The 23422-nt window shown below is 44.9% G+C and overlaps 1 protein-coding gene across 1 annotated transcript in view; it reads right to left on the bottom strand.

Moving 5' to 3' along the window:
• Positions 1–23422, bottom strand: part of CYP17A1 (cytochrome P450 family 17 subfamily A member 1) — a 360400-nt gene that overhangs the window by 206694 nt on the left and 130284 nt on the right. The gene's annotated exons all lie outside the window — the stretch shown is intronic.

Raw genomic sequence — 23422 nt, forward strand, 5'->3', positions numbered from 1 at the left:
CATCATAGCATAGCTGTTTTTCTGATTTACAGACTCCCTTAGTGCAATTGACCTACCGGGACCAGGGGCCCGAACCCCTACATCTCCCACACGCCACAGACAGTGCTATTCAAGCAGTAGATTGAGAGACCTTTGTCCCATCATATCTACCCTCTGTCATAATACAATGGAGCCACAGGACCTAGGTCCATGCCCTCATTGCTCATTTAGAGGAAGCAGCTTAGCGCCAGCTGCCATTAACCCGGAAGCGACTCTTGTCAAGGGGGGTCTTTTAAACTGCAGGTCCATTAGCAAACACACTCTTCAGCTATGGGATCTCATACTGGAGGAGGACCTGCACATACTGTTCTTGACGGAGACCTGGCTGGGAGAACATTCAGATCCAGATATAGTAGACACCATCCCACCAGGCTATACCCTCCACAGACTTGACAGGATAAAAGGTAGGGGAGGCGGTATCGCCATCATCGTTAAACACCCATTCGAGTGTGTTTTAAAGCAAGCAAAAATTGATGACAGCGAAGCAGGCGAATTCAGCATAAAAATGACTCAACATGAGAACATCTCGGGCATCCTAATTTACAGACCCCCTGGGTCCTTGGGCAACTTCCGTAGTAGCTTACTAGAGGGGGTTGCTCAGACCGCGATTAAACACAAAAAAGTTTTGGTGCTGGGCGACTTAAACCTACACCTAGAGGATCAAGGACACAAGGAGGCAGAAGACGTGCGTCTGGTCCTACAAGAACTACAATTTAAACTGCTAAGTGTTGCAGCCACACATCAAAGAGGGCACTGTTTGGACCCCATTTTTGCGAGCTGGGATATGATAAAAGTTCTCACTCCTTGTCAGCTCCCGTGGACTGACCACTTCCTGGTCCCATTTCAATGCTTCCACCATACTGCTAAGACCATTGATCATGGGAAAGGAAACATTAAGAAACGCAAATGGAGATTATACTCCAAAGAGAACTTTATAAACGCAATCCAGAAAGCACAACCCCCCCAGCCCACGGACAGTGAACAGGCGAACAAGGATTTTAATCTACTTGTTACCACCACCTTAGACGAGATAGCCCCCATGTGCAAGGGTAAAACCAAAGAGGGCAGACAGCGCACTGCCCCGTGGTTCACTACAGAACTACAGCAACTAAAATCGAACTGCAAAAAGCTTGAAAGGACCTGGAGAAGGAACCCGAGTGTACAAGCCAAAACCAGCTATAGCTCAGCCCACCGAAGCTATCAGTACGCGGTGCGTAGAGCAAAAGCTAAATACTTTGAGACGCGGATCGAGGATGCTGAATGCTCCTCACGAGAACTGTTCAGGATTTATAAAGAAATCTCTCTAGTTTCTAGCTCCAATACCCCTACGAATACCTCCACGGAGGGTTGCAATAAAATCGCGGACTTCTTCTCTAATAAAGTCAAAAAGATCTACGCCTCCTTCTCTCAACAACCAGAAAAGGGTTCAGACTTCATAGCAGACAGTCCATCGACAGCCCCAGAGTCCTCACTACGAGATTTCAATGTCCCCGCAGCTGACAAACTAACAAAGATATGTCGAAGTGTGAAGTCTGGGTCCCCTAATGATCCGGCCTGGGTATTCTCAGAGGGCCTAACAGCCCTGGAACCTCACATTAGACATGTCCTACAAACCTCCTTTTCCACTCAACAGGTACCGATGGAGTGGAAGAAGGCCATAGTACTGCCTATTAGGAAAAAACCAACAATAAGCCTGGAGGTTCTGGAAAACCTCAGACCCATTTCCCTATTGCCGTACGTGGCAAAGGTGGCTGAGAAGGTGGTCAACGCTCAGCTCACAGAACACCTGGAAAAATGGAATGTACTCCATCCTTCACAATCAGGTTTCAGGGCGGGCTACTCCACGGAGACAGCCCTCCTTAGAGCAACTGAGACCTTAAGAGCAGGGGCAGATGCAGGTCATACTATGGCCTTGATTATGCTTGACCTTAGCGCGGCTTTTGACACCGTAGCACATTCTATCTTGCTACGGTGTCTGCAAGAAGCCGGGGTTGTTGGTCCTGCGCTGGGCTGGCTACAATCGTTTCTGACGGAAAGATGCTTCCAAGTACAGCAAGGGACTTGCCGATCAGTGGAGATGTCACTAGACCAGGGAGTGCCTCAGGGCTCAGCTCTAAGCCCTACTCTTTTTAACCTATATATGGCCTCACTAGCGAAAGTTGTACATTCCTATGGGGTGGAACTGGTGTCGTATGCTGACGACACCCAGCTGCTCATCTCCCTATCACAGAACACCTCCAACACCCCTCACAACTTCAAAGCCTGTATGCAGGCCCTAGCAGAATGGATGGACGCCCACTGTTTAAAACTTAATGGCTCTAAAACAGAGGTGTTGGTGGTAGGGGGAAAAAGGGAAAACTGGTCGGATGAGTGGTGGCCTTCATGTCTGGGCCCTACCCCTATACCATGTCAGGAGGCAAAGAATTTAGGGATCTGGATGAACCCTGCCCTCTCTTATGATGGCCACATCAGGCGTCTTGTAGGCAAATGTTTCGGAGTACTGAAGACTCTAAACAAAACTTTAGACCTCCTCCCTTTATCGGCCAGAAGAACACTAACGCAGGCACTGGTGACCTCGCGATTAGACTATGGCAACATCTTATTCCTAGGGGCTACCGAAGGCAGCATAGGTCGCCTACAAGTCATACAGAACTCCGCCGCCAGACTGGTGCTAAGAAGACCCAGGAGAGCCAACTCGAAAATGGCGCTGGATGCGCTTCATTGGCTACCTGTAAAGAAGCGTGTGCGATATAAGTGCCTCCTCTTATGTCACCGTATCGTCTGGGACAGATCACCGACTTACCTAAAGGATTTAATCAGCAGATACGAACCAACTAGGTCCCTACGCTCGTTTCCCCTGGACTGAGTGGTCGCTCCCCAGTGTCCTGCTGTATCACTGGTATCGTTGCTGCTTTGTTTTTGTGCCATATACTGCTGCCTGCTGTGTGCCTGGTAGACGCTGCTTTAAAACTGCATTTTAACATTTGTTCAAATCGCCGCTTTTCCTGTTTGCGCGCATTTCCACTGTGCTCCCCCCTCCGCCTCCATTTTGTCGGATTGTTGTTGTTTTGGTCATCTGTAGCCCGCCCCGCCTCCCAGCTGAGACGACCTCCCACTGACCATATCAGCGCTCCACCACCGTAAAGCGCCGTGACTCGCTCGTTTCCCCTGGACTGAGTGGTCGCTCCCCAGTGTCCTGCTGTATCACTGGTATCGTTGCTGCTTTGTTTTTGTGCCATATACTGCTGCCTGCTGTGTGCCTGGTAGACGCTGCTTTAAAACTGCATTTTAACATTTGTTCAAATCGCCGCTTTTCCTGTTTGCGCGCATTTCCACTGTGCTCCCCCCTCCGCCTCCATTTTGTCGGATTGTTGTTGTTTTGGTCATCTGTAGCCCGCCCCGCCTCCCAGCTGAGACGCCCTCCCACTGACCATATCAGCGCTCCACCACCGTAAAGCGCCGTGACTCGCTCGTTTCCCCTGGACTGAGTGGTCGCTCCCCAGTGTCCTGCTGTATCACTGGTATCGTTGCTGCTTTGTTTTTGTGCCATATACTGCTGCCTGCTGTGTGCCTGGTAGACGCTGCTTTAAAACTGCATTTTAACATTTGTTCAAATCGCCGCTTTTCCTGTTTGCGCGCATTTCCACTGTGCTCCCCCCTCCGCCTCCATTTTGTCGGATTGTTGTTGTTTTGGTCATCTGTAGCCCGCCCCGCCTCCCAGCTGAGACGCCCTCGCCCCTCCCCCTCCACTATCCATATATGACAGCTCCTCCCGCGCGCAGCGTCCACGCGCAGCGTTCGCGCCCAATCCGCGCCGAAGGTGCGCCAAAGGTAAGCCCGTCTACGCCCGTCCGCGCCTGGACCGCGCCCAGCGCCAGACCCCCTGCCCCTCGCGCTCCCCAGCCCTCCCGCATTACCTATGATGCCGCCAGCCTCCTAGCCCTTAACCCCGGCCGCTCCACCAACTGCGTCCAAGCCGCTCCTGGACACACCCATGGACCTTTCTCCTGCTACTCCTGCAAATTCAGCGGCACCGTCAACATCTCCGCTACGACCACACCACAGATCCCCGACCCCAACCACCTACAATGCATCCTTCTCAACACCCGATCAGTCCACAGACACGCCATTGACCTATGGAATCTACTAGACACCATCTCTCCAGACGTCGCCTTCCTAACGGAAACATGGATGAACGCTTCCTCCGCACCAGACATCACCATTGCCATCCCTGAAGACTATAAGATCACTCGCAAAGACCGTACCAGCCACACAGGAGGAGGGATCGCTATCGCCCATAAGAAAACAATCCGCATCTCAACCAGCTCTGACGCCAACCTCGCCAACTCCGAACACCTCCACTTCCAAATACACATCGACCCCAAGACCACACTCAGAGGCACCCTCCTCTACAGACCACCAGGACCCCGAGCTAAATTCAGTGAAGACATCACGGACTTCATCACTCCACACGCGCTCCCCTCCAAAGACTACATCCTTCTGGGAGACCTCAACTTTCACCTTGAAAAGAGCAACGACCGCAACACCGCCACCCTGCTGGACAACCTCGCCAACCTCGGACACTGGTCACTTCCCCCACCCACATCGCAGGTCACACACTCGACCCAATCTTCACCTCCAGCAACCATGTCTCCTTCAGCCACACCACGGACCTCCTCTGGACTGACCACAGCTGCGTCCACTTCACCTACAACAAACCAAAACCCAACATCCACCTCCAACCTACCCTGCAAAGAAACTGGAACAAAATCACCACGGACCAAATCTCCGCATCGCTCCTTCGAAACCCCCCAGCCCTATCTTCTGACACCAACGAAGCCGCCGCCAACCACACCCTATGGTTATCCAACACCGCCGACACCTTGGCACCACTGAAAAAACGTCAAAGCAAACCTGGCAGCAAGAAGGCCTCATGGTTCAACGATGATCTCAAGAAGTCCAAGAAACTCTGCCGTTCCCTTGAAAAGGCTTGGAAAAAAGACCCAACCACCAGCACCAAGGACGCCTTCAAAAGCGCCACCCGCACTCACCACCAACTGATCCGAAAAGCCAAGAAAACAGCATTCAAAGATCGAATTGACAACAACGCCCACAACAGCAAGGAACTTTTCAACATCGTCAAGGAATTTTCCAATCCCTCTGCCAACTCCAACGACATCACCCCATCTCAAGCCCTCTGCGACTCCCTAGCCTCATTTTTCCACAACAAGATCGCAGACATCCACAACAGCTTTGACAACCAACCCAGAAACCAACCCACCCTACCTTTTGCTGTTCATCTTCCCCCCGTGAACACCCTTAACAACTGGAACCCAATCTCCACTGAGGACACCATCCGGCTGATGAATTCCATCCACTCAGGATCCCCCACAGACCCATGTCCTCATCACATATTCAACAAAGCAGACTCCGTCATAGCACCACACCTCTGAAACGTCATCAACTGCTCCCTCAACTCCGCCACCTTCCCGGAGGACTGGAAACACGCTGAACTCACCTGAAAAAACCAACAGCAGACCCCACCGAACTCAAAAATTACCGCCCCATCTCGCTTCTTCCATTCCCGGCCAAAGTCATCGAAAAGGCTGTCAACAACCAGCTCGCCGCCTTCCTCGAAGCCAACAAATCCCTCGACCCCTCACAATCTGGCTTCCGAGCAAAACACAGCACTGAGACCGCCCTCATCGCAGCAACAGACGACATTCGAACTCTACTGGACAATGGAGACACAGTCGCCCTCATCCTCCTTGACCTCTCTGCAGCATTCGACACAGTCTGCCACAGCACCCTTTTACAACGCCTCAATAACATTGGAATCCAAGGAAAAGCACTTGAATGGATCACCTCGTTCCTCACCGGAAGAACCCAGAGAGTCCGCCTTCCTCCATTCAAGTCCGAGGCCTCTGAAGTCATCTGCGGCGTACCACAAGGATCCTCACTCAGTCCCACCCTCTTCAACGTATACATGAGCCCCCTCGCGGCCATCGCACGCCAACACAACCTCAACATCATCTCTTACGCGGACGACACTCAACTGATCCTCTCCCTCACCAATGACCCCAGCACCGCCAAAACTAACCTACACGAAGGAATGAAAGAAGTTGCCGAATGGATGAAACAAAGCCGCCTGAAACTGAACTCGGACAAAACAGAAGTCCTCATCTTAGGTACATCCCCCTCTGCTTGGGACGACTCCTGGTGGCCAGAAGCCCTCGGAAAAGCACCCATCCCGACAGACCACGCACGAAACCTAGGCGTCATCCTGGATTCTTCACTCTCAATGAACAGACAAGTCAGCGCCGTTTCCTCTTCTTGCTTCAACATTCTTCGCATGCTCAGGAAAACATTTCGCTGGATCCCCTCCGAAACGAGGAAAACAGTCACCCACGCTCTGGTCACGAGCCGACTGGACTACGGAAACACCCTCTACGCAGGTACTACCGCAAAACTCCAGAAGAAGCTCCAACGAATCCAAAACGCCTCAGCCAGGCTCATATTAGACATCCCACGCAACGAACACATCTCCGGTCACCTTAAAGACCTCCACTGGCTACCCGTCAATAAGAGGATCACTTTCCGTCTGCTTACCCACGCACACAAATCACTCTACGACATCGGACCAGATTGCCTCAACTCACGACTGTCCTTCTACACCCCCCCCCCCCCCGCCAACTACGTTCTTCCAGCCAAGCCCTCGCCACTGTACCTCGCATCAACAAGACCACCATGGGAGGCAGATCCTTTTCTTACCTGGCTGCCAAAACATGGAACTCACTCCCCGCGTGCCTTCGCCTTACCCAGAACCACCTAGCATTCAGAAAGCAACTTAAAACATGGATATTTGACAGGTAACCCTCCTCTCCTTCCTAAGCGCCTTGAAACCCTCTGGGTATGTAGTGCGCTATACAAATTCCATGACTTGACTTGACTTGACTACGATCAGAGGGCGCCGGACTGCTGACAGTCCCTAGAATTAAGAAGGCTAGAATGGGTGGACGCTCATTTGCACTCCAAGCAGCTCAACAGTGGAACAAACTCCCCTGTGCACTGAGACTGGAGAGCAGCGAAACGCGGTTTAGGGCTCTGCTCAAAACTCATCTATACTCCTCATAAATCCGGGTAGTCTGTATGCTGATTTCTTGGACAGTGTCAGCGCGGGGACACGCCGTGATGGCGTTACTGAGCGCTCTACAAACTTTATATTATTATTATTATTTATTATTCCGCTTAATACAGCCACCACCTCCCTGGCCTTAAAATACAACAACTGCCTCATTCTGGGAGATTTCAATACAGATATGGACAATGGAAAAGACCCTCAAACAATTTCCTTGTTGGAGATGCTCCAGGCCTGCAACATGTTTCCATCTATTTCTTCGGCCACCCATGAGAAGAGCCATACCCTAGACCACATCTTTCACAACTTTGACATATCAGTAAGCCTACCTCTTCCCATTATCTGGTCTGACCACTGCCTATTAAATTTTGCCATTCCCAACTCTGCCATAGCCCCTCTGGCTAGCGCAGGGCAGAGGGTCCCTAATTACATAAAGTTCCATAAAATATCCATCCCGATGTAAGCAGACGCCCTTGGTCGTTCCTCACCGGAGCTGTCTGACAGCCCTGACTCAGACGCCCTCTCAATGGATTCATGGCTCTGAACCAACATTGATGCAGTGGTACCGGTTGTTTCCCCCTCCTCAAAGAGGTTGGCCCCACCAGCTCCATGGTTTACCGATTCCCTCAGATCTAGCAAAAGAAATTGTAGAAAAATGTAACGGAAATGGCGTAAATCCTGTCTACCTGAGGACAGGAAGGTGCATAAAGATAACTTAAAAGGTCATTACATTCTCAAGAAGGTAGCCAAGAAAAACTTGTTTCAAACCAAGATAGAAAATGCCCAAAATAAGAGTAAGGAATTCTTTAGCATAGTTAAATCCTTTACCCCCGAGAAAGCCGGCACAAAGGAAGGGCCATGCACGGATGAATGGTCTAAGTAAATAGCTCAATTCTTCCACAAAAAGATATCCGTGATCTAACAAGCCTTCACTAACATCTCAGAGGAAGAACTGACCTTCTACCTTGGTTCTAATAGCAAATTTCATCTCTTGGATCCTCCATCTTTACTAGCTTTCCCTGAGTTTTTTGCTTGACGAGTCACTGACCTTTCTCCAAAGTATTAAATCTGGCTCTCCTACCGATCCATGTCCAGTGAACATTCTGTACCTATTAGCTCCCACCATAAACTCCACGGTAAACCAGCTCTTTAATGCTTCCCTCTCCTCAGGCAACATGCTGAAATGATGGAAGAATGCTAAGACTCTTCCACTGATAAAAATGGCTAAGGCCAAATCATGGACCCTGTCAACTACAGGCCAATTTCCCTTCTTCCGGCCCTCTCCAAAGTATTAGAGAAGCATTTAAACAAGGCCCTCCAAAAACACATTGAAGATGGGAAGCTCCTTCATGAGTCCCAATCCAGTTTTAGGACTAGCTACAGTACGGAGTCCTCTCTGCTGGAAATGACTGAATTTTTCAAGGGTAAGCTGGACCAGGGAGGCAAGGCTGTTCTGATACTGCTTGATCTGTCGGCGGCCTTCGATACGGTCTCACATGTAAGGCTCCTGGAGAGACTTGCTAATATCGATCTGAGGGGGACAGCCTTAACCAGGATGTCATCCTTCTTGGCAAATAGATCTCAGGACATCTGGCTCCCCCCGTCTCATCCACGGTCCTGGCCATGAATGTAGGTGTTCCTCAGGGCTCCATTCTCAGTCCTACCCTTTTTAATATATATCTATTCCCCCTTGCATTTCTGGTAGAGGAAGAGGACGTCAAAATTGTTTCCTATGCTGATGACACTCAGCTGATTTTTATGTGTGAAAAAGGAACCGACTTTGACGGGGCAATGATTAGGTCTTGCTTTACAAAGCGTTTTAACTGGCTTAGGATTAATCAGACGAAGGGCAATCCTGACAAAACTGAAGTTGTTTTCTTTGGTAATCCAGAAATGCCTGACTGGAGCTCTTGGTGGCCAAAAGATCTGCCGTCCCTGCCTGCAGAAAAGGAGAAAGTCAAAAACGTAGGAATTGTCGTAGACAAGACACTCTCCATGTGCTTTCAAATCCAAAATCTAACTGCTGCTTGATTTGGCATACTCCGGATGCTAAAAAAGTCCCAGCCACTGTTACCGTTTGAGAGCAGAAAAATCGTAGTGCAGGCTCTGGTGACATCAAAGCTTGACTATGTCAACAGCTTGTACCTCGGTCTTCCCAAATCCCTTATCCAGTGCCTACAAGTGGTACAGAAGTGGTGGCAAGAGCCATCCTGAGATCTAAACCCAGATCTAGTATGACCCCTATTCTTAAGTCTCTACACTGGCTCCGCATTAAAGAACAGATCGACTTCAAAGCGATAACCATCTTCTTTAAAGCTTTACACAGCTTAGGAGCCGGCTACCTTAATAAGCGTGTTAATCGCTACACAACATCTAGACCCCTAAGATCTTACAATGCCAACCTGGCCATAGTGCCTAAAATATGTTGTGCCCGCACTGGAGGCAGATACCTCCGCTTTCTAGCTGCAAAATTGTGGAATAGCCTCCCTGAGTCTCTGAGACTAACCACAGACCTACTCTCTTTCAGGAAGAACTTAAAAACCTGGCTTTTTAATAACTGATGGGTCTTTTACGCACGTTGTCCTCCCGCTGTCACGCGCCAGGACACTCTAATCTGAGTAGCTGCACGCTTTATTAAATACACTATTTCATTTCATCAGATCCACGACAGTGCAAAGGAACACTCGTGCAAATTCTAAGGGCCTTATTTATGAGACCTTGCTTCACTTTCATGCCACCTGTACGTCACTTTTTGTGACGCACTGGCAGCGTAAAAAATGTACCATGTTGCGCTATATTTACAAAGTGATGCATCTAGGCAGTTGCATCACTTTCAAAACCCCAGCACCAAATTATACCTGCGCCAGGTATAATGTATGCAGGGTGTGTGGTGCATTGAAATCTATGAGAACTTATGAGCCACAAATCAATGAGAACGTATGCGCCACTTCTAGGACGCCATTGCGTCAATATCTTACACCTGCCTCACAGCACGTGTAAGACTGATGCAGGCAAGCCCCATGTCAAAGGACACATTGCTGGAGTTGTGTCTATTTTCAGACACACCTCAGCAATGCATCACTTTTGCGCCCACAGATACGTAAGAAATACTGACGTATCTGTAACTCCTTGCGACTTGATGCGTCATACAGTAAATATGACGCATTCATCATGTCGCAAGGAGAGCACACTAAGAAGTGACGCAACCCTGTTTTCACACAGCGATGCATCACTTCTCATAAATAAGACCCTAAATGTGTTTACATCTAATATTCAGGGATAGTTATGTGTTTTCAATATTGTAACACAGCAGCAGCTCACCAATATTACTGCACATAATCTCTGTGACGCCCTCCCCTTTCTTTAATGTTAGGCCTTGTTTTGATCTAAAAGAACATTTTGAAACTTTTGCATGAAACATAATCCCAACATTTCTCTGCAAAATGGCTGTACTAGACTATCATCAGGAATATAAAAAAATAAACTAAAAGAAAACGGTATTTAAAACAATCTGTTTATTCAATATTCAAGGTCATTAGGGCCCTCTGGAGAACAGAGCTGACTCTGTCAGGGGGCCCCCCTGACAGGCTGGGGCCCTGGGCCAGAGCCCACTTTGCCCATGCAATAAAACGTCTCTGTCACCGAGGGCACAAGACCTAGCAGACACACATGCGGTAAACATTGCAATTCGATCCCGACCATTTTGGATAGTATGCACACCACGCCCTCCCAGAACAACGCCACCTTCCGACACTCCCAGGATAGATGCCAAAAATCAGCACCCATCGCACCACCTCTCTTATACAGGTCGGTGTCACGGAGTCCAAATTTGAACAATTTGTGTGGGGTAGAATAGGTTTGGTGCAAGTATTTAAAATGAATGATCCTGAGGTTCCGTTTGAGGTGAGGGCGCAATATTCCCAGTCCTTAAGGGTGAGTGGTGGGGACAAACGAGAATTCTATTCCTCTAAACTGCGATTGTGTGGCATCTGTTTCTCCTCTCTAGCGGAGCGACAGAGCTTGGTGAGAAGTTTGTGGAGCGTAGGGCTGATCAGTAAGGTATGGAGGGTCTGTAATGTCGGGGGTACTGCAGGGAAGGTATGATAGTGGGCTTGTAGCGCTTTCTTGAGCCTGTGGAATTGGAATATAAACAGAGGTGTTTTATTTCATATATAGTTTAAGTCACTGTCGGTCAGGAAGACCCCGTTTGAAAACAGATCTTGCATCTTGGCTAGTCCTACCTGATGTAGGACCCGTATGGTGCCTGCGTGTTACTGAGAGATTCAAAGGATATGCTAGCGGCAACATTGGGGAATATAGTGGTAATTTCTCGGCCATACGACCCAACGCCTAACAGGCTATTACAGTGGCATCTAATGTGTTGATTTCCGAACGGGAGGTTTGCCTCCTAGTGTGTGTTAGCATGAAACTTAGTGGGATAGGATGAGCCTTACCATCCTTCACCGCCACATGCAGGATGAATTTGTGCGCGCCAAGCCAGTAGTGTGAGTATTGGGCATGTGCGCATAAATAATATAGGTAAAAATCAGGCACGCTAAACCCACCATATCTGTAGTCCAGCGTTACCGTGTCCCAGTTCACTCAGGCTTGTTTGCCACCCCATATAAGTCTAAGGAGTAAGGATCGTATAGTTGTAAAAAAAATGCTTTGTGAGAGGGATCGGGATGCTGCTAAATAAGTAGAGAAATTGGGGGAGCACCACTATCTTGATAAGAGCAATACGGTCAGCCAGCGAGAGTGGTAGCTTTATCCATTTGTCCACTTGTTGCTCCAGCGTCTCATATGCAGGGCCGTAATTTTCTCGTATGACTGTGTCAAAGTCTCTGTGCATCCATACCCCCAGATATTTCATGGAGTCGGTTGCCCATTCCGTAGGAAAGTCTAGTTCGTACGGTAGGGTGCAGTCTGTGAGCGAGACCACCACTGATTTGGACCAGTTAATTTGTAGTCCAGAGAACAGCCCAAAGCGGACATATTCTCGGAGTAGTGGCGCCATCTATGTATGTGGTATGAAAAGCAGCATATATCATATAAGGAGATGCCGACAGTGGGTTGGGCGGTGGGCAAAGCGAAGGGCCGATAACCGGTGCCGTTGTCTAACAAAGCAGGCAAGGGGCTCTAGAGTTAGTGCAAAAAGGAGGGGCGAGATGGGGCAGCCCTGCTGTGTCCCTCTGGTGATGCGTATGGTGTCAGAGGTACTACCCCCCACTCTAACTCGAGCTAACGGTTCCGCGAAAGGACTATAGAACTTTTCACGGCCTGTGCATTTATATTTAATTCTATTTCTTGTGTTCTAATGTTAGTACTTGGTCCACACTATTTTTTATCAAATGATAGAGTTCAAACAAATGCACAAAATCAACTTAGTCCTGATTAATTCTTACAATAACAAATTTTCTAGGGACAGTTTCCCTGCTCTAGACTAGTTGTATTGTGACCTTATGTCCCTGTCCTGTAGTAGGAAAAAGGAATTCTTAGCGAGTTGGGAAGGTGACTTCAATATTCGTTTGTGCCCCCTGCCTCCTAGTAAGGTATGTGGTGTGACTGATATTCGAGGTAATGACCAAACGCATGTTGGCCGCACTGATTATGGTGAAAAATTAAATGAGTTGGTGTATAAGTACAACCTTGCCTCTGCAAATGAATTACGTTCCCCTTTCAATTGTACTCTTAATTGAAGGGGCACCAATGTGGTAATTGATTATATATTTTCTTTGTTTAGAGCACAGTGCTTTTTTACAAATTTCACCACACACAATTTCCCTTAGTGATCATTATACTAAGGGCATGTGTTTAAATCTTAATACAATGTTAATACAAACTCCAAGGGACTATGTATTAGTTGAAAATGTTGAAGTTAGTTTGAATAATGGCCTTTCCTTACGATGGTAAAAGGTTAATCTGACAGTTTTTAAAGAAATTGGTAGTGAAATATAGGGAAGACTTTGATAACTGCTTGGCTGAAGTAATTCTCAAGGCTGCTGCGAATGCCTTTGTTAACATCTCCAGGGGGATCTAACTAAGGCCTACTGCTGGATGGTAAAGCAATCTAAGTAGGGGTGGTTTGATTCCCGTTGTTCTAAAGCACACACAAACCTAAAAGCTGCTCTTTATAAAGTTCCCAGGTGTGTCCGTGAAGTGAGGATGTGTAGGCAAGAATACAGATTGGCATTAAAGGTCAGGAAGGATGCCTTAAAGGCTGAAACTTGGGAGGCACTAATTGAAGCCAGCACATGTCGAGTTTGTACTGATTTATAGCGTATCATAAAGTCCCCCTTCTTGAGAGATGATTTGGCCCCATGTATGGTGATAGCAATAACTGAAGCAGAGTGGGTGCCACATTTTGCTAAAATTTATTCGAACCCCGGTTTGCTGGCCCCTTGGCAGGTGGATTATTTGTTACCCCACCCGGGGGGTCTGCAATCATTTTGGGGTTCACCCTAGACAAGGTAAATATGGCTCTTATGCGTAGCAAGGGTGGTAAGTCCCCAGGCCCAGATAAAATTCCAATTGATCTTTATAAAGAGGATAATCCGTTATGGGGCTCTATTGTAACCAATGGGCTGGAAGCATGTGGAAGTGAAGGGGTCTTGAGCACTTGGTAGGAATCCTTAATCGTTCCAATCTATGAAAAATCTTTGTACTTGACTCTCTGGTTAAGGTCATAAGCAGGATCACTTTGGAAAGGTTAGATGAGTGGGCAGACAACAAAGATATATTATCAGACATCCAATGCGGTTTCTGCAAAGGTCTAGGGATGTTCGAACAGTGTCTAAATTTGAGTTTGCTAATTGGTAAATATACACTGGGTAGGCAAGGCAATGCGTTCGTAGCCTTTGCAGACTTATCAAGCGCATTTTAATATGTTAGCCATGCTAAATTGTAGTCCATTTTAGAAGAGTTAGGTGTAGAAACCTCTATAATCTTGTTCCTACGGGACTTGTATTCAGGAAGTAGAGCCAGAGTGCAGTACGGTCTCAGGGGAGAACGTACCGCACCGTTCCCTATGGAGAGGGGGTAAGACAGGGATGAGCCATAGCCCCTTTTTTATTCACTCTATATATCGACAACTTGGAACAATTTTTGGCCAAAGATTGCAAGGACCTCCCTCAAATTGGTGAGCATCCAGTCCTAACCCTCCTCTACGAGAACAATGCCATACTTATGGCTTGTACCTCTATTTGTTTGCAACGCCTCTGGTTTCTCTTTTACTGAGTTCATGCAGGAACTGGGATTAATCACTAATTTGGATAAGACATTTGTTGTGAAGTGCAGGAAGGGCACAGTGAGGTGCCGTGATTTATCCATTAACAACACCAAGCTAAATTGCGCTTCCTCCTTTTTTGTATCTGGGGGATATGTTTTCACAGAGTGGGTCATGGAAGGCTGCAATCAATGCTAGGAAATTATATTTTGTAAAATTGACTGCTGCCTTGACCAACTTGGCAAACAAACTCAGTAATAAACAAGTCAAAGAAATGCCTGCAATATAAAAGGCCAAGTGTGTTACTACAGAGCTTTATGGGGCTACGCGTTGGAGCTCTTGATACTAAGTCGCTTTGGATAGTGGAGAACTCTTTGTCCGTTAATGTCAGTATCCCAGAGCTGTTTGACCTAAGTTTGCCATTCAGAATTGGGGATGTCTTTTTTAGTTGGCATATCACAAGCCTGCCCCATTCTATTACAGCACTAATTTGGACTAGTGACGACACAATTCTAAATTGTAAGGTGAGTTTGGACTGCCTTAAACTGTCTGCATCTACGTATACCCTGGTTGAAATATGTTAAACTGATCTGTTGTGATTTGTCGCACCTGGTATTTTTTGAGTTCTCCGAAAAACTGCAGTCTGTATCAAGGAAAAATCTGTATAAGTTGCTGCTCGAACTGTTCAAGAAAGCCAGGTTGTCGAGTGAATTGACCAAAACTAATGTACTTAGGAATCAACTTATTTTGACTACTTTTCCCCTGCAACCATATTTAATGTATATGCACAATACTCAACACAAATATGTTCTGACCTGCTTTAGGTTGGATATTTTCCATTGTTAAGTGACATTTCCTGAATGATTGGTCAAAAATGTTATCTAACTCCTCATGTGAGAGCAGTGCCACACAAAGCACTGTGCATACATTATTCTACTAAAATAATGTTAAGGACTTGAGGAAACATTACATTTTAGCAATTGTAAGTAACCTGAATTTTGAGCAATGTCATCTGGCTTTTTTGTATTTGTAAAGGTTACCTTTTTACCGATCTGCTATTCTCTGCAATTTATTTGTTTAAAGTTTTGCAATCCAGAAAAAAATTGTTTTACAGATTGATTTAATAATGGTTTTTATTGATCTGCTACTTTTCTTCGCAATACTCTTGTGTAATGTTTTTATAATTAAGGGGAAATTGATTCTTATAGATTAATCTTAGGATGGTTAAAACTGCATATTATTGTTTTTATGATAAACTAGCAGCCCGTCCCGACGTTGCCCGGGTATGAATTGCTGCCGTGCAGTAGTATATTGTTTTCTAGGATTTCGTTTTGATAGCATTTCTTATCTGTGACAGGCCTGTGAAACGCTGCGATTCACAGTGCACTGCTGATGCACTTGAGTGCGTGTTCAGTAGTGTGTGAACTCGAGTTTCCCTACTTTCTTTTTCCTTGCAATATTATACTGCGCGAAATCGACAACATGGCATAAGCACAATTTTCATTACAGAAGAACACATTCATTTGTGGTAGGCACTGGGAGACAAAGCGATTTGCCTGGAATCACAGGATGTTGAGCTGATGCCGAGATTCAAACGTAGCTCCCCAGCTCTAAAGTTCAGAATTCTAGAACTTGTGGCGGGAGGTGTGTCTAAAAGTGTATGTCGGTGCTGGCCATCAATGAGAGAGACCTGTGCATTTTTCAAATGGGTGGTGAAAAAATATGAGTATGTTGCAGGAGATGTGGGCCGCCGTGCCACCAATGTACTTACCGGGGGAGGGTAAACGCCCATTATTCCGCAACTTTCTTTCCGCATACCATCACTCCGCATATTTTTATTACGAAAGTACCATGACTCCGCAATGCCATTAAAGCGCATGGCATTACATTTTATATGCTTTTACCACGCATACATTTACAACGAAATTCGTTGTAAATGCATGAATGGTAAAAGCATGTTTTTTTTAATGTTTGGATAAGGTAAGTATGGGTATAGGGCAGAGGTCTTCAAACTTTTGGATGCCGAGACCCACCCAGTCAAAATTTTCAGGCGTAAGGACCCCCCCCAACACCGGATAAGCAATTCTAAACCTATAGCCAGAGCTACTGGAATTATGAGGCAGGTGAGGACCAAATTAGGCGGCAGGTTCGACTAAATTGTATGGTAAGAAAAAATAAATAATGCTATGTGATGGCCCATATTTTGGGATCGTATTGCTTCATTATTTTGACATTTTTACACACAGTAACACTGAGGAAAGATTTAATCTCATCACTACCAGTTCATAATGAAAATACAACAATAAACAACAGAAAGCGGTCTAGTCAACCTTTTTGAAGGGCCTTCCACTCCACAGGAATAAGTGCTGCCACATTAGAAGCTCACCTGGCACTGGCCGGGAGCAGCAATGGTCCATTAAAACCCTGGCAGCATTATGCAGAGTTAAGCAGTTTACCCATGCCACTTTCCTCTCACCCCCTCCCTTCCATCCCTCTCTCCTCTTCCAACCCTTGATCCCTCTCTCACTTTGCAAGCCATTTTCTTTCACCCCTTTTTACAACTTATGAACTCTCCCCATTCAACTTCTCACTTCATGTTTAATCACCTCTTGCCATTCTGTCTTTTCACTGCCTTCCTCTCAAATTTATCTCATGGCCTCTCTAGACACATCACCTCTCTCTACCCTCAGGACCTCCCATTCACCTCAAGTCTCTTCCTTCAAATTTCTGTCTATTTGTATCTTACACCTCTGCATTCCACCATTCATCTTTCACATCTCCCCTTTGTTATTCCACACCTTCTTGAACCAACGTCCCTCTCCTCTATTACCTCAGCACCCACCTCAGTACTCTACTCCCTCCCTCTCTTCCCTCATCCCTCACCCACGTCGTACCAAATTCTCTTTTTAAGTCACAGATCATCACTCAGCTATCTTCTCTCACCGTTTAACAGTATCCCTCCTCTGTGCAATCACCTTTCGCTCACACTCACTTCTCCTCTTGCGTTTCTGCACTTCTTCAGCACTTCACATTTCTCCTCATCCCTGATCTCTTAAATCTAATTCTCTCGCTCCCATGCAGTCCTCTCTCATCCCATCTACTTTCACCCTCTCATCTCTCCTCACTGGGCATACCTGTATGCTCCTCTCGGCCTGTGCCAATCTTCGTATTGTTCCCTAATTCAGAAAAACATGAATAGTCGGCCTCACTGTTTTGGTGCAGCCGCACAGTTATGGAATTTTCACCCACCTTTGCTTCGCTCCACCATTAGTCTATTATCCTTTAGGAGGCTGTAAAAAACCTGGCCCTATACCCTGTAGGTTACCCTATTTGGCTGGTTCTCCTTCCCCTTCTGTGTGTTTCTTATTTGCCATTTCAGCCAGGGACAGGTATGGGTTTTGGGGTATAGTGGTATTTTTAGGGTTCAGGGGTAGGTTTGGGTTTTGGGTACAGGGGTATTTTTAGGGTTCAGGGTTCAGGGCTAGGTTTGGGTTTTGGGATAGAGAGTTATTTTTAGGGTTCAGGGCTAGGTTTGGGTTTTGGGGTATAAGGGTATTTTTAGGGTTCAGGGGTAGGTTTGGGTTTTGGGGTATAGGGATATTTTTAGGGTTCTGGGGTAGGTTTGGGTTTTGGGGTACAGGGTTATTTTAAGGGTTCAGGGCTAGGTTTGGGTTTTGGGGTACAGGGGTATTTTTAGGGTTCAGGGCGCGTTTTTGGTGTACAGGGGTATTTTTAGGGTTCAGGGCTAGTTTTTGGGGTACAGTGGTATTTTTAGGGTTCAGGGTTAGGTTTGGTTTTTGGGGTACAGTGGTATTTTTAGGGTTCAGAGCTAGGTTTGGGTTTTGGGGTACAGTGGTATTTTTAGGGTTCAGGGCTAGGTTTGGGTTTTGGGGTACAGTGGAATTTTTAGGGTTCAAGGCTAGGTTTGGGTTTTGGGGTACAGGGGTATTTTTAGGGTTTAGGGATAGGTTTGGGTTTTGGGGTACAGGGTATATTTATAGGGTTAAGATGGGTTAGTGTTTAAGGGTGTTGGATATTTTAAGGAGTAAGGGTGCGTTATGATTATGGGGTGCAGGGGTATTTAAAGGGAGCAGGGTGGGATTAGCACACAATATGAGACCTGGCATGAAGGGCGGAACGTACCACACGCCCACAGCACAACGCAGACACACCCACAAGGGACTACTTTGCTGGCACGGTTCGCTAACCTTTTAAATGTATATGGTGGGCGTCTGCACAGCCTATGTCCTTCTGCTGGAACTGCCCTTTCCAACGCTGTATTGGGTGTTTTGATAGGTGCTGTGGTTCCTGAGATTACCCGCCTCAAAGGTTAGGGCTCTCTCTTTATTATATTAGTATGGATATATGCTTTTATGATTCGTCCTGATTTCGAATAAAATTGATTTGACTTTGAACTTAGTGAAGTGAGGAAGGGTGGGTCAGTTAATACAGGTTGAGTAAATCAAACATGGTGCGTCAGTCCAGAGTAGAAGAGTCAAGCACATCTTGCATGCAACAAGGGTTGGCAAGGAAAATTGTGGGTGGGTGAGTCAAGCATACAGTGGCCTAGATGATGATCGGTTGAATAAAGCAAGTAATATGGGTCTGTGGGAGAGTCAAGTACAGCTTGCATAAGGTAAGTAGAAAATGTGCTAGGCATGTGCAGGTTGGATAAATTCGAGACATTTTAGATATAGTGGGACATAACGGTCAGGATATCATAGGACTTTTAAGTCGGTTTTAAAGGGTGAGCAAGGCCTTCTGGGCATTGCAAAGATGCAAAAGAGAAAATAATAACATTTTCTATCATTTGGGTGTCCCCTAAACATCCCTCAAGATAGCACATGCGTAGACACTGGGGAAAAAAAACTTTTTGGTTTCAGGAAAGAGTGTCATAAGGAGGGGGCAAAACACAACGAAAGTTCCACAACCTGATTCTCTTCTTTCAAAAATAAGGGACCACCAACAAAAGACGTTATGCGCTGTATGACTTCCTCAGACAACAACAGAGACTCTAATTGTAATACTGGCCCAAAATACAAAGATTGTGTTGCTTTCTACTAACTGTAATTACAGCTTTTCTTCACAGCAATATTAAACATGGGCAAACACACCTCTGTATCTTAAAAGGTCATAGCTTAATAGCTCATAGATTAATGGCGCTGGTGAGCTTTGTAAGACACATCGTCTGTTTGTTTGACAGAAGATGAAATGGCAGATCCCCACTGTTCATGGGGATTTATTGAAACAGTGTTTACCTTGGGGTAAATACTTTCCACTAAAGAAAAAAAAATTAGTTTGAAAAAATTAACTTTTTGCATGTTTTTATCATGTATGCTTCTGTGGATTTCACTCTATGATGACAATAGACAGGAATGCATATGGAAAGCAGGAATACTCACAGAAATCTTTGAATTTCTTGTGTAAAGAAATCTGGTTTTGTGGCTCATGAACATTTTTTATTTGTATGCAAATCAAAGGCAAAGACCTGTAATGAGTAGATTTATACATGTTTTGCAAATCAAGACACATACTTTCCTTTACTATGAATATTGTCTCAGAATGTGTATGTATCAAACAAATTAGTTAAATCAATCACTGCTGTATCAGTTTTCATAGCCAAATTGTGCTGCCACTTACTAAACAAAGAGCTCTGTGTATACCTTATGTGGCAAATTAATGTCTCAATACAAACAAGTCAACAAAGCTGATTGTAAATGTCAGAGACCAATATCTGAAATCTAGCCGTGTGGTAGCAGGACTTTTATAAAGAGTCTAGATGTGTCATATACACCTTATTGAAAATAGTAATTTGGAACAAGAGGTCTGAAAGATACCTTCACCTGACACAGTCAGATGCTAGCTCAGCATGCACAAAGCAGAATGTTTTCTGCGTCAAACTGAGATTTTTACCACCATACTCAGATCGAATACACAGACATGTATGTTCTAAATCAGAATAAGGTCTTGCTAATAGACCTAAGATGACAATATTTGTTGATGCATCTAGAAAGAATAAGAAAAATAGATAATCAGATCTCCATTTATGGGCAAGCTAGGAGACCACAACCTGCACTGTTCTGTATATTTATCCTTGTTAAGAAAGATACATATATTTGCTGGATTTCATGAATGTGGCATGGCATTACCATCAGTACTCGATGATTTTGCTTAAACTAGTAACAAAAAAGCTTTTCAATATCTTTTTAAGTTATCATTCATTTTTTTAATTTCATTAAGAAATACATTTTAAGCAATATTGTTTTGACAGTTCCCTGAAGAACATTTTCAGATTATCATAATCAAATTTAGCCCTCTTCTATTTTTATGTAGTCTTCAAAGAAGTTGGTTGAGATACAAGCAAAAAGAAGACACAGTTATGCACAGTTGATCAGAAGTCAGTTTAGAAATGCCATTTTCAAAATATCTAACATTGTGTATTGATTCCTGCTTACTGTTTCTAGAAACAAATCTAAAAACTCGTTTTCATCTTTATCTTAGTAAGTTTGTCTAAATAGAATATTGTGTTTATAAACATGTTGATTCTTTCTGGTTTTTATTATTGAATCAGGAGAGTATAAAAATCATAATTTGTAATCACAATTTTACATTTTTAAATCCATTCTTCCATTTCTGACTTTTAGCACAACATATTTGTAACAATGACTTATGGATAACCATTTACGGCATCTGAATCAATGAACAGATTAGAAAAATCGCCTTTCCAAGACACATATTGAATGAGTCGGAGCCCCAGATTTTCTACATAGTCTGTTTCTTTCAGTATCTCCTGGACCATTGTCCATCATAGGATTTCACAAGAGGCTCATTTGCTGAAATCTCAAAGGCAGTACTAGAGTTATCCAAAAAGTTTTCTGCATTGATCTAGCTGTGGATTGCATTGCAGAATTCCTATCTAATTAAAATTTAAAAATAAACTGATGTTGTTCTATTGTTTATAGCTGACAGATAAATAGCATTTTCCCTTATGAGGGTGTAGTTTTCTTTAGATGTCAACCAAATCAAACTCTTGAATAAGCGCACAAATCTGCTAAGATTTATTAAATTGCCTTTTTTGTTTTATTTTTGTTGTTATGGAGGGCGCTGTTAAAATCTTTGTACAGAACATCCAATTTCCCATTTACTGTATGACAGGAGCTTCATTGTCATAATTCACTTTGTACACCTAGGTGATAGTCAGTCTTTGATTGTGTAGGACATTTCAGAGAATATCAATACAACATTTATCATCTTTGTGTCTAGTTATTTTGATGATAGTAGAGGTTTGAAAATTAATATTGTTCCCCGGAGTCTTTGCTTTTAAAGTTAGTTTCTAAAATATCAGAGATGTGCTCTAGCAGGAATCAATCTCAGAATTGGAGATCTCAAAGGATCAGGACTACAGAAAGACATTCTCAGCAAGTTAGGACATCATTTTGAAGTTACAGCAATGGCACGAACTTACACAGACTTGGAGGCTCTGAAAAGTGAAGAAATGGAAACTTGGAAGGTCTGTTATGACTGGGGCTGCGAAGCTCAGGGTGAAGGGTGACCCTTAATGTTATAAGAAGGAGTGGAAGTTGAAATGTCAGCAAGCATGAAGTACTGTGCTTGGCAAATGCGGTTGTTTGGTTGTATCCACTTTTGACCCAGTTCAGATTTGTTTGGTGTTCCCACACATTTGTTGTATTTTCCCGTCCCATGGTTCCCTCTGTAGTTAGCGCCCTGTTCTGCATTCTGTCCATCAACTGTTGTTTTTGTGTTAGCGCCCTTTTAGGCAGAGCACCTTACCTGTCCTTCCTTTTCACTCGGATTCCCTACAGCCCTATGATACTTAACAGATGACTTTCTTCTCTTGCATACCAAAACCTCCATGCCCAACGCTCAGCTGAACCAATGCTCTGTACCTTTTTGGTTCTCTGGTTGTATCCTGGCAGCTGGGGGGTAGTTACAGAGCTTCCCTTACTCATTTGTGGTAAGCACCATATTGAGTATGACGTTTGGATTGATGCATGCTAGTTATGATCTTTTGCTAAATTGTTGTGTACTTTTGATATAGAAACTCAAAGATCTAGAGAGTCTTTTTGAATTCTTGAGAAGCTGAGCCATTGAATCATCAGGAATCTCTCTCTCTCACGCTCTTTCTTCCCTGACTTGTCTTTTACCTAGAGTATCATGTTTCTAGGGTGTTTTACTTCATTGAGAGTGAACTGTCTTAGGGAGTGAGTAAGATTCTTTCTGCTCATGAGAAACCACAAGTAGTCTTGAATTCAGACTCAATGCTGCTCAAACGATTGTGAGCCCTTCCATGAAATATGGGTCTCTTGAAAGAAAATGAGATGCACATAATGTTGCTGTAAAAATTAATAGATTCTACATATTTTGAACTGATAAATTAGCCTACTCATACTGTCATCCCGCATTTTCAGATTACCTTCTACACATTTAATTTTTAATTTTTATGAAGATCCCAAATATTAGCTTAACTGCATCCTTTTGTATAGTTTCATTACAGTTTACAAAAGAGGATTTTCCGAAAGTTCATCCATATTATGGCTTAGACTGTCAGGTCAGGTGGATGTATCTTTTTTACACTGAATGGATCAATTTCTTTTCTCCACAGAGGACAACATGTTTGGCAGGGGTCTCCAACCTTCCCAATAGCTACTTCTGATCAAGGAAATCCATCCTGGGGTACTGCCTAATATATGGATTAGATAAGGACACATAAAGGTCAATCAATTTAAACGCTGCTCCTAGAGCATGCAGTCATGCTACATTGAACACATATTAACCGTGGCAAAAGGGCTGTATCTTGTAGGGTCTCCAAGTAGCTGTTTTATCCCTTTACTCTTGTTTATGAATCAACTGTGAGAGGGGAGTGTCTCACTGGGGTTTGTGGTCTCCTTGTTGTGAAATGCATGGGCTGACACTGTACTCCTGGAGCAAGGGCCCAGAAGACATCCAGCATCTTACTACTTGTCCTAAAGTCCATTCGTTGATGTACAGAAACTGGCACT

Source organism: Lissotriton vulgaris, chromosome 5, assembly GCF_964263255.1.
Source record: "Lissotriton vulgaris chromosome 5, aLisVul1.2, whole genome shotgun sequence".
NCBI lineage: Eukaryota > Metazoa > Chordata > Amphibia > Caudata > Salamandridae > Lissotriton > Lissotriton vulgaris.